The following is a 14,235-nucleotide window of genomic DNA, read 5'->3' as shown; positions in this document are numbered from 1 at the left end:
CTGCGTTCCTACATTTCCAGATGATCTAGAAGATTATCAAGAAGATTCCTTGTAACACCCTGGATTTCAAGGGTCAAGCAAAGCTCAACTCCCGAGATCCAATGCATCACTTATGCAATATGGATAATGATGTTTAAATGTTGTCCATATTAATGTATTAAACATGGGTAAGGTTATACCAAAACAGCATATTATACTCTGCATGCGATTAGTTTAAGTGAGCGGAAAACTGAAACATACATGATTGAACGAGTAAGTGATTTACAAACTCCAGAGTGTAAGTATGTAACTGGGCTGAATATTTACATGTATTGTTCCAAAATTTACACAATATCAAAATATAAAGTGTTCATCTATTCCATAACCCTATAATCTCGGCGACGCAGCTCCAGGTCTACATAAACCCGCCTGAGAGTTGTACATAGGAGAATTCCTCCTCGTCTATGAAATCCTGCTCTGCCGCATAGGCCTCATCATCATCTGCATTTAAATCAGTATCTAGTTGGTGTTTTAAAACACCGTCCTAAAGTAGGAGTGAGTGATCAACTCAGTGGTACTATAAGGTAAAGGTTAATATGTTATCAATTCAATCAAGCAGTAATGATAAAGCAACATGACAATCACTTCCTAACTACTCTTGTTAATGCAAGAATGGAAGCAAGTAATGATGCATGCCCTCGCATCCAAAGCTCCCTCAATAAGCGAAGCCGACACCGTATCGCATATGACAATCACCCTCAAGTGCACCTTCCACGCAAAAAGCACAATCTTAACTAATGCAATGCGATGCATGACTATGTTAGCCAAGTATTTAATTAAGCTTATTCATACAACAGATTGGGGAAGCCAGGGTACCTCCCTTTATATCACTAACCCTAACGAAAGATCCATCTAAGGTCGTTAATCCTAGTTAAACACATACGATAGGCAAGTTGTACGGTCATCACTCCCCATGAAAATCAGAGGATAGGCAAATTCAAAGTTTATAATCGCGATCACTATGGGGTGGCTAATCACCTCGGCGTAGGCCGACAGCTCGAATACAGTGTCCCATACCACCGTATTCGGCTGACGAGTTTGGGTTGCTCACTAGTCACTACGAGGTGGTTGATCACCTCGGTGTAGGCCGACAGCTCGAACACGGTGTCCCATACCACCATGCTCGACTCATGAGACTTGGTGGATCGTGGTACCATGGTTGAAGTGGGTCTTTACAATGGTAGGTGGTACCTTAGATTCAAGTAGTGATGTCCATACATGGAAAACGTACAAAAGGACAATGGGTTTATCTGGCAAATTCGATTGGTACAAGCACACGTTGACTTAATCGACATGGAGTGCATAAGCACCCCTTGTGGCCTAACCACTATCAATAGTCGTCGTGCAACTTGGATTCGTCAGGTTTAACTAATGTGGCGAGACTAATTCTGCCATCGGTACATGAACTGTTACTGATCACCTGGACTATGGCGTAGCCTCAAACATACTCAAATGTAATATATAAATACATGTGATAATCATATCAGCATTTAACGAACAATCCAAATACAACACTCATTTGAGCATTTTATCACCACATTGAACATATCACCAAGCACTTGCATTTTATTCATAAATTGCGTAGTAAGATTAAGAGTATGTGAAGGAAACTACACATATGGATAAGGTGATCGAGAATCCTATCTCAATACCCTTATTAAATACAATTCATCAATAAATTCTCATTCAGACATTTTATCAAACACTTAAACTACACCTTACTAATTACATAGACTAAATTAGTTACGACATGCACTATAGCAATTATTACACAACATCGGTTATAAAGCATATAACATACATGAATCTTTGATTAGAAAGCATGATAAGCACAAATCAGGATTTCACACTGATTCAAACATTTTAACAAACACATGGAATACATCTTATATTCAACATAGTTCACATATGTATAATATATCAAAAACGTCATAACTAAGACAATATGGCAGCAATCAAGTCAGACATAAATCATTAACTGACATTGAAAGCCTTGAAAACCATAATCTAAACGTTTATAGTCTGCACCTTCCGTCAAAATACTGGTTTCAAACTCAGTTCGAATCCTACGTTCCCGAATACAGAACAACGGGTACCTAAATCACGAGATAGGTTACCTATTTCGTCGATTACTCAATCCAGCTTTCTAAACCAAGATTAGGGCTAAGATTTCTTACCCAAATCGCAGTTGAAACGAGTCGTGTAGCGAAGTGGAAAGGCGATCTAATGCATGTAGTCGTGGGAGAGAAACACTGCCACGATCTCCCAAGCTTTCTCTTCTCTCCTCACTCTTTTCTATTCTTTTCTCTCTTCTCTCTCCTAAGGTTTGGAGCAAATTCGTATGAGAGAGGGGTGGGGTGGTTTAAGAGCATTATATAGGCCCAGAACTGATGTCAATGGCCCCAGGGCCATGGTATACCTAGGTTATAGCCAAAGGGCATCTGTTTCAGGAAAACAGGGCTCATCTGGAGGTCCATTACTCACCTACGGCATGGAGCAAGTTCCCTGACCATGGATTTATGCCAAGTTATGATTTCGGTATATCAAATTAGTGGATCAACCATAAAGGACCTATATCAGATCAACGGTCATTGTCACTCGATCATGGCCGCAAGTTTACAGATATGTGTAGGGAAATTTTCCTGATCCATGAGTGAAGTTCAGTCAGAAACTGACGGTTTGAAACCTTCAATTTCGCCCATAAGCCATTGGCCCAATTCACTTAAGTTTCAATGCATTTTCCAAAGGTATTCGCGTTTCTCACACACTTCGCTCATGGCTCAAGTTGTACGTTTCTGGGTTACTATTTGGGCTCAATTCCCGCGAAGGTTGTCAAGCCTAATAAGACGGTCATAACCTTATAATTTCGCGGTCATTGAACTTTCGACATGCGGTCCAGGTCCGATACGAAGTTTCAATATGCACCCGAGAGCAACCGGCTTTTGAGATTTCTCCTAGGTTTTTAAGTAGTGCTGAGTTAGCGATTTTGATGGTTTTGGATTTTTCCATTTATATAAATAGTGGTTCAGCTAAATCCACCGATTAATTTAGTTTAGTACTTAATTAATTTTCGTCTAAATTTCTACAGATTACGGTCCTTAGGGATTTCTGCCTGAGGTGGTACTCGGGTCTTTGTATGAATTTTTTCGAGATGTTACATTCCTACATTTCTCTAAATTCATAATTTGATTAATAATTGAAATAAATGAGTTCACAACCCTTTAAATCGGGATATTAAGCCATGTGAGAAGTTTCGAAATCAAACTACAACTAAAACTCCTAGAAATCGCAACTTACTATAAATAGTAAACTTACTATTTATAAACGGTCGTGATGTCTACTAGTGCGCATGGTTTTTGGCCAAAAATAGTAAGTGTCCTATTTGGTCGAACCATGATGTTCTAATTATTCTAAGCACTTTTCATGTTGGGCACAACTCCTAAAGCCTAATGGATAAAGAGTTATATTCAAACTAAAACTTATTTCTAGCACCTCAGAGGCCATTCATCACATTTCCTCTCCCCTCGTGTAAAAACGAGGCTAATAGAGAGGCCCAAGCAGATCTCCAGCTCCCCCCCACTCGGTCTCATTCATGAAATGGGTTAACCCGAACCCAGGGCGCTTGAAGCTAAATGCTGACGGATCATTAAGAGGAAATCCCAACCCCTCAGGGTGTGGTGGTGTCTGTCGAGGTGACAAAGGTGAGTTCAAGTTCGCCTTCTCAAAGGGATACGGCCAGGGATCCAGCTTTCTTGCGGAGGTGAAAGCAGTGGTAGACAGCCTCTCCATCTGTATTAACAAGGGGTTCAGCTTGATTGAAGTGGAAAGTGATTCCCTTTCAGTTGTAGAGATGTTCTCCAACCCGAGAGATGCTCCTTGGAGCATCTTCTATTAGAAGAAGTTTGAGTCTTTTTGATCCGCTAGAATTGTGTCCATAAAGCATGTCCCGAGAGAAGCCAACAGGGTTGCTGATAGCCTAGCCCGCTGGGCAGCTCCAACCAGCAATTCAGGATCTTCGGCAATGCCTCTAAGCTTCCCTTCTTGTCCTGCGAAGAGCTGGTCCTGGACAGGGCTGGTCTAGGAGGGGTGTGGATCTCCTAAGTTTCTTTTGTTTTTTTGTTTAGTTCCTTACGATAGGTGGGCCTGCCTTGTATTAAGCCTTCCCAAATGTGCAGGGTTTTCAACCGAGCTCTTAGGATTTTTTTATTAGCCTGATCCCCCTTATCTGTATAGTCTTCAGCCATTTCAATGAAATGTTCTTTTTGAAAAAAAAAAAAACTAAAACTTATTATAAGTAGTAAAAACAAAAATGGGATTTCAACCGTCGATCTAATGGTATATCACAAATCGGCGTGGGCAACACAGTGTAGTAGGTTCGGTCGCTAAACTAGCTCGTCTTACTATAACGTCTTGAAAAAATTCGTACAAAGACTCGAGTACCACCTCAGGCAGAAATCACTAAGGACCGAATCCTTTAGAAATTAGACGAAAATTAATTAAGTACTAAACTCAATCACCAGTGAAATTAGCTTGAACAGCTTTCTATATGAACTGTAAGACCCAAAACCAGTAGATTCGTTAACGCAACATTACTTAAAAATATAGGATTAATCTCAAAACCCAGTTGCTCTTGGGAGCACACTGAAACTCCATATCGGACCTGGACCGCGCGTCGAAAGTCCGATTATCACGAAATTATACTGTTATGACCGTCTTACTGGGCTTGACAACCATCTCAGAAATCAAGTCCAAATAGTATCCCGAAATATACAACTTGAGCCTGGAGCGAAGTGTTTAAGAAACGCGAATATCTTTAGAAAATAGACTTAAACTTAAGTGATTTGGGCCGTTCACTTGCAGGTTAAATTTAAGGTTTCAGACCGTCAGATTCTGACCCAGCTACACCTTCGGATCAGGAAAATTTCCCTACACATGTCAGGCTACTTGTGGCCGTGATCGACTGACGATGACTGTTGAACTGAAACAAGTCCGCCGTGGTTGATCTCCAAATCCGATCGTACTGAAAACTTAACCTGGCATATATCCATCATTAAGGGACTTACTTCAGACCGTATGCATAAAAGTAGCCTCCAGATGAGCTCCATTAGCCCGAAACAGACGACTTTTGGCTATAACCTAAGTATACCCTGCCCTGGGGCCATTGAGCTCAGTTCCGGGCCTATATAAGACCCTTTACCCACCCCTCTCTCATTCCATAATAATTTCTAAACCCCAGTAGAGAGAATAGAGAAAAGAGAAGGAGAAAGTGAGGAGAAGTGAGAGAGAGTGAGAGATCATTGGTGGGATTGGATCCCACCACTCCACGTGCTGAATCGCCTCTCTCATGTCACTACACCGGCGATTTCGATTCCATTCTTTGGTAATAAATCCTAACCCTAATTTATTTTAGGGATTCAAATAGAGTAAATGGTGAAATAGCTAACCTATTTCATGCTATAGGTTGTCGTTGTGCGGTAGACAAAGGCATAGTGTTCAAACTGAGTACGATACGAGTTTACCGACGAAAGGTGCAGACTATAAATGTTTATGTTATGGTCTTTCAAGGATTTCAATGTCAGCTAATGATTTATGACTAACTTAATTGCTGTCACCTGTGCTTAGATGCGATATTTTCTGTGTATTATACATATATGTGAACTATGTTGATTTTTAATGCATTCCATGTATTTGTTAAAATGTGTGAATGAATATGGAATTATGATTTATGTTTGCTCGGTCTATTGATTGAGAATACATAATTCTTGTATGTGTGATAAGTCCTTTGTGAAAGGATTTGCCCTAATATATGTTATAACTACTTTCTTACATGTGTAAGTGCTATGGTTGAAAGCCCCTTTATGTTGTCAAATTTGTGGTGCCAAAAACACTGTTTGTACTTTGTGAAATTACATAAATCCAAATGTTTGAGACACAGTATGGATGAAGCATGTATGGATGAAGCGAGTCTCGATATATGGATGTTAACTACATTAGTGAAGCACAATGCTCAACTCAAGATATGTCAAGCCACGACATTGTCTCGCAAGATCAACTTCGAAAGACAAGACATGTTTATAAGTCAAGACTCGAGAATGTTCAACTGAATTTATAGGTTACAAGTCAAGATTCAAGATTTCAAGCTTCACTTTCTTTAAAGGTTACATATCTTAAGGGTTCAATGTCCTTACTTCACTATTAAGGTATGTTTGACCTTAGGTTGACCTTTAGAGTAGGTCATTTCGGATACATAATGCAAATGTTTTATATTTGGGAATCTGGTCTGCTCTAAGACTAGTCCTGGATCTTTTTTGACTAGTCCTAACACTGCTTCGACCTGTCTAAGATTTTCCTGGACCAGTCATAAGTTTGTTATAAAAATTCAAAATTTTTTGTTAAGCTTTGACTAGTCCTGAGATCTATTCGACCAGTCGTATGAATAGTGTTGACTGTTCCTTCGACCAGTCGTGAACCTATGATTCAAACTACAGTGATGTATTTTTCTTGGCTTCGACTAGTCATGATCAACCTAAGACCAGTTGAAGGTGTCCTTTGACCAGTCGTAGACTACCTACGACCAGTCGTGAAACTGCATTATCTTATCGCGCTCAAATTTTCAAATATCCGTTAGTTCTAAGACCAGTCGTAGCAATCTCTGGACCAGTCGAAGATGCGATTTGCTCACCTATAAATAGAGCACGAATCTCTGAATATTGAGGACATTTGAAGTAATTGTAATCCGGCCTTTTGAGAGATAAGTTTGTGCTCCATTTTAAGCTAAGTGTGCATATTTAATATTCTCTTTCTTTAGTTTTTTAATTTGATTTTGTTTCTTGTATTCCAATCTGATCTGAAAAGAGGAAGTGTTATTTTCCTTTAAATTTTAAAGCTCCTAAAGGCAAATCTATCACTCTTAAATCTTCTACATGTATTATTCAAGAAAATTCTGATTTAGAAAATTCTGAAGATGATATGGCGCTTTTACCATAAAAGTTTTACGAGATCTTCAAAAGTAAAAAGAGTTTTGATTTTCAAAAATCAAATGATAAGAAACGACTTAAATCTAAATCAAAAACTTGAAAATCTTTGAAAGATAGTTAATGTTACAACTGCCAAGAATATGGGCATTTAGCAAACAAATGTCCTAAAAAGGAAAAACCCAAAAAAAAGGGAATGTTGGCTACTCGGGATGAATCGTCTGATTTTGAAGCCTCTTCTGAATCAGAAGATTCTGAAACCGAGTCGAGCAATGAAGTTAAAGCTCTTATGACTCTAGCCAAGTTCACTTTTTCAGATCATGATGATTCAACTAGTGAAGAAAATCTGAATAGTGAACATGAAAATGAAGAAGATCTTCAAGGTGCTTACAATGCCCTATACAAGGAGAGTTGTAAAATTGTCGTAAAACTAAAACTTCAAAAAGAAAAGTTTTTAAAACTTAAAGAAAATTTTGAATCTCTTGTTTTAGAAAATTCCTATATTTTAGACTGGTTTGAAAAGACTAAATGCGTTTAGAATTCAAAACCTCCCTGATTAATAATCTGAAATCTGAAAATGAGAAACTTAAAAATGAAGTATCTTCTCTTCTAAGTTTGAAGGATACATGGAGGTATGCTCAATGTGATCCGAAGTTAGAAAAATGTCTATCCGAATCTAGAAAATATGGTGACAGATCCGGGTTTGGCTATAATAAGAATATACCTTCTAAACAGAAGAATACTCCTCCTAAGTTTGTAAGAGGAGAAACCTCAAACTCAAAAGGAAAAAGTACTAATCAAAGTTTTTCTAAAAATGTTAAATCTTTTCAAAAATCTAAAAGCAACTATGTCAACTATAAAAATCAGAACCGAAATCCTTTAGCTGAAAAGATAGTTGATTTGCTTAAGGAGCTCTTAAAATCTAACTCAGTGGGTCATTACAAATATAAGAAGACCAACTATACTTCTAAACCCAAAACAGTTATGAAATGGGTTCCTAAGGTTATGGTTGCCCACACCGCTTTTAAAGGTATAAGTCATTCGAAGTGGTACCTTGATAGTGGATGCTTCAGGCATATGACAGGCGATAAGGCTTTATTCACCGATCTTAAAGATATAACTAATGGATCAATCACATTTGGTGATGGTATCAACTGCAAGATTATTGGTCAAGGTACGGTTCAACTCTATAACATCCCCTTATTTAAAAATGTTTTATATGTTAAGGGACTAAAACACAACCTGTTAAGCATATCTCAAATATGTGATAACAATCATAATGTGAAATTTTCTAATAAAGGTTGTGAAATTTTAAACAAAAAGGGTTCTGTAATATTAACTGGTCGCAAGACTTCTGAAAACTGCTATATTGTAAGCGATGGTAGCTCATCTAAACAATTGTGTTACATGGTCCATACTGATGAGACTAATTATGGTATAAACGCCTTGGACATGTACACTACCGTAATTTATACAGATTGAGCAAAAGAGAACTAATAAGAGGTCTACCAAAATTACAAAAAGTAGACAAAATATGTCGTGAATGCCAGTATGACAAGCAAACAAGGAGCTCTCACAAAAAGGTGAACTCCAATGCCACATCAAGACCACTCGAGCTTCTCCATATGGACCTTATAAGACCTACCAGGACGGAGAGTCGATGAGGTAAAAAATACATACTAGTAATCATGAATAATTTTACTAGATTCACCTGGGTAGCCTTCTTAAGGGATAAATCAGAAACGCTTGATGAAGTAAAAAAGATTCTCAAATGGATCCAAACTGAAAAGGCTCTCAAGTCTGTAAGATCCGTAGTGATCATGGATCTGAGTTCAAGAATATCAGTTTTGAGAAATTCTGTAATGATCAGGGAATATCACATGAATTCTCTGCACCCAAAACACCACAACAAAATGAAATTATAGAAAGGAAAAATAGAGTGCTTTAAGAAATGGGAAATGTAATGTTAAATAGTATGAAGCTCCTTAAAAATCTTTGTGCTGAAGGCATAAATACTACATGATATATTATCAACCGAGTGTATACATGTAAGTCTGATAATAAAACTGCTTATGAACTTTAGTTTGATAAGAAGCTTACTGTCAAATACTTTCGAGTTTTTGGTAGCAAGTGTTATATTTTACGTGACCGTGAAAATCTGGGAAAGTTTGATACAAAGAGTGATGAAGGGATCTTCTTAGGATACTCTTTAAACAGTCGGGCATATCATGTTCTGAACAACAGGACTAGTGTGATTCAAGAGTCCATCAATGTAGTCATTGATGATCACTTGAATACACCTGCCCCAAGTTCAGATAATAATGAAGTTCTTTTGATTGACAAATCAGATACTTTATTAAATAATTCTGAACTAAGGACTGTTAAAGATCATCCAACCAATTAGATACTTGAAAACCCTCTCACTGGTGTGCACACTCGAAGACAATTAGAAGACATATGTAACTACGTGTGTTTTACATCCCAGATTAAACTGGTAAATGTAAAAGAAGTGTTTTCTAATGAAAACTGGATAGTAGATATGCAGGAAGAACTTAATCAATTTGTTCGAAATGATGTCTGGTATCTTATTCCTAGACCTAAAGATAAACATATTATTGGAACAAAGTGGATTTTCAAAAATAAGTCTGACGAACTTGGTAATATTATTCGAAACAAGGCAAGACTGGTTGTTCAAGGGTACACTCAAATAGAAGGCATTGATTACGATGAAACCTTTGCCCCAGTTGCTCGCCTTGAATCAATCAGACTTTTCATATCCATTGCATTCTTTAAAAATTTTAAATTTATCAAATGGATGTAAAGAGTGCCTTTTTGAATAGCGATTTACATAAAGAAGTACATGTTGAACAACCTACAGGGTTTGAAGACCCTAAGCTTACTGATCATGTATACCATCTTTAAAAGGCTCTATATGGTCTAAAACAAGCTCCTAGGACATGGTACGAAAAATTGACCAAGTTTTTACTAAGTCATAATTTTCAAATGAGGAGTGTCGATAAGACGTTCTTTGTTAAGAAACATAACGATGATATCTTAATGGTTCAAATCTATGTGATGATATTATTTATGGATCAACATGTACTAACATGAATGTTGAGTTTGCAATTTAATGAAATCTAAATTTGAAATGAGCATGGTTGGGGAATTAAATTATTTCCTAAGGTTGCAAGTAAAACAACAATCTGATGATATTTTTATTTCTCAAACAAGTATGCCTTGAACCTGATTAAAAGGTTCGGATTTGAGAATGGAAAGAATTTTAATACTCCTATGAGTACAACTTTGAAACTCTCAAAAGATTCTGCAGGTAAAAATGTGGATCCGAAATTATATCAGAGTATGATTAGTAGTTTACTGTATTTAACTGCTACTAGACCTGATATCACTCTAAGTGTTGGTATTTGCGCTAGATATCAGTCTGATCCAAAAGAATCGCACTTGATTGCTGTCAAGCGAATTATGAGATATGTCGCAAGTACTGTTAATTTCGGTCTCTGGTATCCACTCGAGACCAGTGTTCAATTAGCTGGGTACTCGGATGTTGACTGGGCTGGTAATCTTGATGATAGAAAATCAACCAGTGGTGGTTGCTTTTATATCGAAAATTGTTTAGTTTCTTGGTTTAGCAAGAAACAAAGTTCTATATCACTTTCAACTGCTGAAGCTGAATATATCGCAGCTGGTAATGCATGTACGCAGCTTGTTTGGATGAAATGTATGTTAAGTGATTATGGAATTAAACAGGATTCTATTTTATTATATTGTGATAATTCTAGTGCCATAAATATTTTAAAAAATCCAATTCAGCATTCTCGTACCAAGCACATTTACATTAGATTTCATTATACTCATGAATTAGTAGAAGAAAAGGTTATTTCTTTGGAATATATCCCTACCGAGAATCAACGTGCTGACATTTTCACTAAACCGCTCAACAAAAGTAGGTTAAACAAATTGAAATTTAATCTTGGTATGTGCATTTTAAAATGATTATTTATGCCTATTTGTATCATATTGTATATATTTCGTTTAGATTTTAAATTTTGTAAAATATGCTGGAAATCAGATTTTTGGTGGTACTCGACCAGTTGAGGATTTCCTCGACCTGTCGTGACACGACCAATCGAAGAAAGCCCACGACTAGTCGTAAATCGCGCTGTTTGACTTAAATTGGAGAAATTTTCATTTCTTCCTTATTTCAACTTCCTTCTCCAACAAGCCGACGCCCGACCAGTCGAACCCACCTTCTAAATCCGTCGAGGTTAGTATTCCATTTACTTATTTCTTGTGGATTTATGCCAAGTTTGCTTTTATCTCTTACTTGAAGTTATCTTTTTCTAGTTTTGTTGAGATTTGGAGTTTTTCTTCACCCAAATCTGATTTGAGAAAATCCATTTCTCAATCCATTCAACACTTTGTTTCCTTCATATCTTTGTTGCATATGGCATCTAGAGGTAGAAAGACAACATCACGTGATCCATCTTCTTCCAAATCTACTCCTATTACCAAGCGTTATCTTCAGTTCTACGAAGAAGATCCATCTTATGTACAGGACATTAGATTGAGGAATGTTATTGTAGAACGTCCTGTTTCTGTAGATCATGTTGCACCGTATGATATCTTTCCTATTCTTCAAACTGTAGGTTGGGATAACTTATTGCATTGGGGTGGGCCAGCATACCGGTCCATTGCCCAGTCTATGTTCGCTTGCATAAGTGAGTTTTCATTGAAAATTTAACTTTTAAAATAGCCACAAGAGAAGGACCATTTGACGTTGATCATCATTTAATTTCAGCTCTTGTGAAAATTCCTGTGAATGATGAGGACATTCACATCCATATCTTATATGAAAAACCCTCAGAAACTGAAAAACGTATGCTCACTAGAGCCTTATGCAATTTGGACGTACTTTGGACGCATAAAGGGAATGCACTCTCCTCAAAGTTTTTGTTACCCAAATATAGAGTTCTTCACACAATCTTTATGTCTAACTTATATCCTCGATCGGGTAATAAATCTGAATTGATGTCCTTCATGGTTCGTGTTCTTCATTCTGTTGCCAGAGGTATTCATGTTTGTTTACCATCCTTGATTTGTCACTCTATTATTCAGTCTCGACTCCATCCGGGTCACAGGGACATCCATTTTGCTTATTTGATGACTGTGTTGGCTACACATATGTTGGTCGACACGCTTGTTGGAGAGGTCCCGATCCATCATTTGATATTTAACAATTCTAACCTTAATAAGATGAAGGTGGATTTACTTCCTGGCCAAGGTGATGGTAATGGTGGTGCTGAAGCTGAAAATGAGGAGGATGCTGGTGATCTTCCTCATGATGACATTAACATGGATGATATTTTTAAAGAACTTGAATCTGATTCTGCTAATGATCCAGATTATGAGCCTTTTGAGTTTGATGCGCGTTTACGTACATTGGAGGAGAAGGTTGAGAATATGCATGTTTTTAATGTCACGCAGTTCAAATATATGTACAAATATCTTAGGCATTTGAAAAAGGGCATGCATCAACTTGATCCTTCCATCCCTGCTCCTTCATCTGGCTCAGATTAGTTCTTTTTATTCTACTGGACTGTAATAACATTATTACTCTTCCGCTCTCCTTATTTGTGAGATTGTTACTGCTTTTGTCTTATCTTTGTTTATGAATTTTCTTTTACTCTCTCTTTCATTTTAACTCCTCCGCCATTTCATCATTGCTTCCTTTGCCCTATTGTGACAAAAAGGGGGAGAATGGATGTCTATGGTATTGGATTTATGTGATGTATATTACTCAGGGGGAGTATGTGCATGTATGTGCAGAGGTGGACTATATGTTGAATTGATTATGAATGTGGGTCAGTTAATAATAATTGGTGCATGACTCTTTAACCATATATTTTGTTTTATGTAATATATCTTGAAAGTGTGTTTTGTCACTAATTTGACAAAGGGAGAGATTGTAAGTGCTATGGTTGAAAGCCCCTTTATGTTGTCAAATTTGTAGTGCTAAAAATATTGCTTGTACTTTGTGAAATTACATAAATGCAAATGTTCGAGACACAGTATGGATGAAGCATGTATGGATGAAGTGAGTCTCAGTGTATGAATGTTGACTACATTAGTGAAGCACAATGCTCAACTCAAGATATGTCAAGCCATGACATTGTCTCGCAAGATCAACTTCAAAAGACAAGACATGTTTACAAGTCAAGACTCGAGAATGTTCAATTGAATTTACAAGTTACAAGTTAAGATTCAAGATTTCAAACTTCACTTTCTTTAAAGGTTACATATCTTAAGGGTTCAATGTCCTTACTTCACTATTAAGGTATGTTTGACCTTAGGTTGACCTTTAGAGTAGGTCATTTCGGATACATAATGCAAATGTTTTATATTTGGGAATTTGGTTTGCTCTAAGAGTAGTCCTAGATCTTTCTCAACTAGTCCTAGCACTGCTTTGACGTGTCTAAGATTTTCCTGGACCAGTCGTAAGTTTGTTGTAAAAATTCAGAATTTTTTGTTAAGCTTCGACCAGTCCTAGGGTCTGTTCGACCAGTCATATGAACAGTGTTGACTGTTCCTTCGACCAGTCGTGAACCTATGACTCAAACTACAGTGATGTATTTTACTTAGCTTCGACTAGTCATGATCAACCTAAGACCAGTCGAAGGTGTCCTTCGACCAGTCGTAGACTACCTACGACCAGTCGTGAAACTGCATTATCTTATCGTGCTCAAATTTTCAAATATTCGTTGGTTCTAAGACCAGTCATAGTAATTTCTGGACCAGTCAAAGATGCGATTTGCTCACCTATAAATAGAGCACGAATCTCTGAATATTGAGGACAGTTGAAGTAATTGTAATCTGGCCTTCTGAGAGATAAGTTTGTGCTCCATTTTAAGCTAAGTGTGCATATTTAATATTCTCTTTCTTTAGCTTTTTAAATTGATTTTGTTTCTTATATTCCAATCTGATCTGAAAACAGGAAGTGTTATTTTCCTTTTTCTGGAATCAAAATAAATTAAAGCTAGCCCATTTTAGTTTAATTTAAAATCTATTAGAACCTAGAACCATTATAAAGTGAGTATTGGACATTAAACTTTGACATTCGAACCTTTACTCCGACTTAGTTCTTCTGGGCTGCAGCAAAGGAGAAATCCAGGTATTTTACATTATTGTAATTTACATTCTGTTTTTG

The sequence above is a fragment of the Magnolia sinica genome, chromosome 8 (assembly GCF_029962835.1).
Source record: "Magnolia sinica isolate HGM2019 chromosome 8, MsV1, whole genome shotgun sequence".
Classification (NCBI taxonomy): Eukaryota; Viridiplantae; Streptophyta; class Magnoliopsida; order Magnoliales; family Magnoliaceae; genus Magnolia; species Magnolia sinica.
The sequence above is the reverse complement of the archived record's forward strand: the minus strand, read 5'-3'. Positions refer to the sequence as shown.